The 4,222-nt window shown below is 42.8% G+C and overlaps 1 pseudogene; it reads left to right on the top strand.

Annotated features, from left to right (window-relative positions):
• The first annotated feature begins 2,925 nt into the window (after positions 1–2,925).
• Positions 2,926–3,337, top strand: LOC121401157 (annotated as a pseudogene).
• Positions 3,338–4,222: the final 885 nt, after the last annotated feature.

Raw genomic sequence — 4,222 nt, 5'->3', positions numbered from 1 at the left:
TGTAGCTGCCGGTAAATTTGTAATACCCTTAAAAAAAACCCTCGGCCAGCCCCCAATCCCTTGTAAAACTTACCTTGTCCTTCGGTTCTTGTCCTGGCCGCGCCGTGGCCCCGCCCCTTTGCAGCATAACACCGCCCCTTTGACGTCGCGTCACGCCCCCTTTTTGTACCCGCCCCCACCAGCCGGAATTTTTTTGGGGAAAAGGTGGCAACCCTATGAATGGTGCGTGGGATATGGGCTGGGTGAGTTCAATAGGGTTACCTTCAGAAATAATGGGGCGTCATGTACCCGCAAGGCTACTCTCATACAGCCTAATCCCACGAATGAACCTCTTAAAGGGATACTGTCATGTTAAAAAATATTGTTTTGTGACATAAAGTCCTGAGATTTCCCTCCCCTAATTTACATATGCAAATTAGGATTCAGTTCGGACGGACAGAAGGATTCGGTCGAATCCGAATCCTGCTGAAAAAGGCAGAATCCTGGCCAAATCCCGAGTCGAATCCTGAATTCGATGCATCCCTAGTTATGACCCATGTGCCCCCCTCAAGTCACTGATTGGTTAGTGGCTGGTAACCAATCAGTGGAAACCTAGAGAGCTGCAAAGCAGGAAGTAGTGTTCTGACTTTTATATTAGACATCCACTCACTCCAGCCTTTATACATTACATTTTTGGCTAACTCACTATATTAGAAACGCTTTTTATTGTGCACAGTCTATCTATTTACCCAGTTTTATTTTTACACTGAACTGTCCCTTTAACAGGAGCTCTTTTATAAAAGAAAAAGGATAAATTGCGGTATGTACCGGCGCCTCCCGGAGACCAAATGCCGACACTTCTGCAAAATTTCTACCTTTCCAGACTGGAACGGGCTTCCCGGAGTGCAGCGCTGAGTCCAGCCAATGGCAGGTGGCCGTTAATCCGGCGCAGATGTAGCCAAACCAGTCAGGTCCATTTCAGAAATCTATTACCTGCATTTGCATTTTCTCAGCGGGAAAGCTTTTTCCCCACAGTCGCTCCGGCCGTTGTCTGCCTTTCTCATCAAATAAATTGCCACAAATTCACTTAGTAGCAGTGCATAATATAGTGAATAAAGTACCCCCTCTTGTAAAATATAAAGATATTATAAGTTACCGAGGAGTTTCATGACCCTATAAAAACACGAGCCCGAAGGCCGAGTGTTTTTATACAGGTCATGGAACTCCGAGGTAACTTATAATATCCTCATATTTTACAACTGGGGGTACTTTATTTATTATAATACACAAATTTTAGTGAGTCATGTGACAGAAATTACATCACTACTCACCGTTTATAACTGATGACATCACTACTCACCGTTTATAAGGATATAATTTACAAGATATTCATGGCTTTTGTGTATTATAATGGGATAAATCACCGTCTCTAGTCTGGCACCTGACAGGGTTATTATATCGGCTGCTTGAGCTGCGTCCGCTGTCGTTACTTTTATACAGAAAATATTAACTTTTCTTTTGTGGATTAAAGGAGTGGCTCACCTTTAAGTTAACTTTTAGTATGTTATAGAATGACTAGTTCTGAGCAACTTTTCAATTGGCCTCCATTATTTATTTTTTATCATTTTTGAATTATTTGCCTTCTTCTGCTGACTCTTTGCAGCTTTCAAACAGGGGTCACTGACCCCATCTATAAAACAAATGCTCTTTAAGGCTACAAATGTATTGTTATTTTTACTTTTTATTTCTCGTCTTTTTATTTATCCCACCTACTATTCATATTCCAGTCTCTTAGTCAAGCAATGCATGGTTGCTAGGGTAATTGGGACCCTAGCAACATGATTGTGGAAATTGCAAACTGGAGAGCTGCTGAATAAGAAGCTTAATAACTCAAAAAAACAGAAATAATAAAAAATGAAAATCAATTCCAAATTGTCTCAGAATATCGCCCTCTACATCATAGTAACAGTTAACTCAAAGGTGAACAACCCCTTTAAAGGAAGCAGCGCTACCTAGAGATGGGGCGTGCTTAAAGGAGAAGGAAAGGCTAAAACTAAGTAAGCTTTATCAGAAAGGTCTATATAAATACACCAGTAAACCCTCAAAGTAATGCTGCTCTGAGTCCTCTGTCAAAAGAAACACCACATTTCTTTCCTTCTATTGTGTACTCATGGGCTTCTGTATCAGACTTCCTGTTTTCAGCTTAAACCTCCAGGACTAGGGCTTGAGCATGCTCAGTTTGCTCCTCTCTCCCTCTCTGCTGTAATATGGAGCTATGAGTGAGCATGGAGAGACTCAGGCAGGAAGTAATGTCACAGCAAGCTAATATGGCAGCTGCTATCCTAACCAGAGAGCTTCTAGAGCTGTTTACTCAGGTATGATAAAACATTCTGCGGAATAAATATAGTGTTATAGCTTGCACTATTGTGGCTAATCTAGTGGCAATAAACTGCTGCGGTAGCTTTCCTTCTCCTTTAATAGGCAGTAGTGTTGGTTCCTCTATTAGATCCAACTTAAAGGGGTTGTTCACCTTTAAATTAACTGTTAGTATGACATAGAGCGTCATATTCTGCGACAATTTGCAATTGGTTTTTATTATTTGTGGTTTTTGAGTTGTTTAGCTTTTTATTCAACAGCTCTCCAGTTTGCAATTTCATTCATCCGGTTGCTAGGGTGAAAATTACCCTAGCAACCATGCATTGAACAAGAGACTGGAATATGAATAGGAGAGGCCTGAATAGAAAGCTGAGCAATAACAATAAATGTGTAGCCTTACAGAGCATATGTTTTTTAGAAGGGGTCACTGACCCCACCCCCCCGTTTGAAAGCTGGAAAGCATAAGAGGAAGGCAATTAATAAAAATATATATATAAAAAATAAACAATGAAGACCAATTGAAAAGTTGCTTAGAATTAACCACTCTAAAAGTTAACTCAAAGGTCTTAAAATCTCTTACCTTCTGATCTGTCTCCTAGAGGTGAATACGACTACCAGTTAACCCTTCGCACTGACCTGTACACTGACCGCCAGACGCAGTGGTTTTACTTCCGAGTCCGCAACACCCGAGCCGCCGTCCCTTACCGCTTCACCATCGTCAAACTCAGGAAACCGTCCAGCCTTTACAGCCGTGGCATGCGGCCACTCGTATATTCCATGGCGGAGGCAAAAAGCTGGCGGTGTTGGCTGGCGCAGAACAGGAGAGAATATAAAGTACTACAGGAACAACCTGGAGCAGAATGGGCAGCCATACTTCTCTCTGTCTTTGACCTTCCACTTCCCGCACAAGATGGACAGTGTCGGACTGGGATACCAGGAAAACTCCCGGTGGGCTCAGGTGTCAGTGATCTCTTGCTTTTAACTATTTGGCCTATTTCATGGTCATTCCCTATTTCTTAATAATGGAAGAATATAATATAAAAGACTAATAGGAGAATAAAGAGGTTGAGTGAGTAAAGGATAGTTTGGAAAGTGGGCCCTCAACCTAAGGTTTTCTGGTGGGCCCCTTATATCCCAGTCCAACACTGAAGATGGACACGTGCTATTTTGCACACTGTTACCCGTATACCTATTCCCACCTGCAGGATTACTTGGCCAGTATCACCCGTGGCCCGGAACGTTCCAAGTACTGTAAGATCAGAGTCCTGTCCCGTTCCTTAGCTAGTGTAGCGCTATATTAAATTGTGTGTTATTTACACCACTATTGAGCTCCACTCCCAATAATTGTGCCCCGGATGAGACCTATAATCTTAGGGAGTGAGCCCTCGCAACGGTGTGGAGGCAGGGTGTCGTGCACCTGTAACTGAATTCAGGGTATAATAATTGGGCGCCAGTGGTTCTTATAACTTAAACATGAACTGGTTTATTGAACATACACAATCCTCAGTGGAGTATACAATAGAGCATGACAGGATTTAGCATCACATTGAATAGGCAATACTCACAGCACCATATGGTCGGTATTAATCCCCACAGGCAAGAGGACGTGCTCAGCAGCAATAAAGGTACACCCAGCTTCCAGCCTTTTCCCTAAGTGGAACCTGAGGGGAATCTATCTACCCTGTTCTTATACACTTAGTCCCTACTTCTGGGCTATTAGTACCCGGGATCTTAATCCCTCTGACTCTCCTCGTCGGAGCCTTGAGCTGCTCAGCTAAATAACCTGCCTATCTGTCACTCCTAGAGTGACCTATAATGGTGAGTAGCCTATTCTTACTAGACCTGACCTGTCTAGATTCCACAGAGC

Source organism: Xenopus laevis, chromosome 3L, assembly GCF_017654675.1.
Source record: "Xenopus laevis strain J_2021 chromosome 3L, Xenopus_laevis_v10.1, whole genome shotgun sequence".
Lineage (NCBI taxonomy): Eukaryota > Metazoa > Chordata > Amphibia > Anura > Pipidae > Xenopus > Xenopus laevis.
The sequence above is the reverse complement of the archived record's forward strand: the minus strand, read 5'-3'. Positions and strand labels throughout refer to the sequence as shown.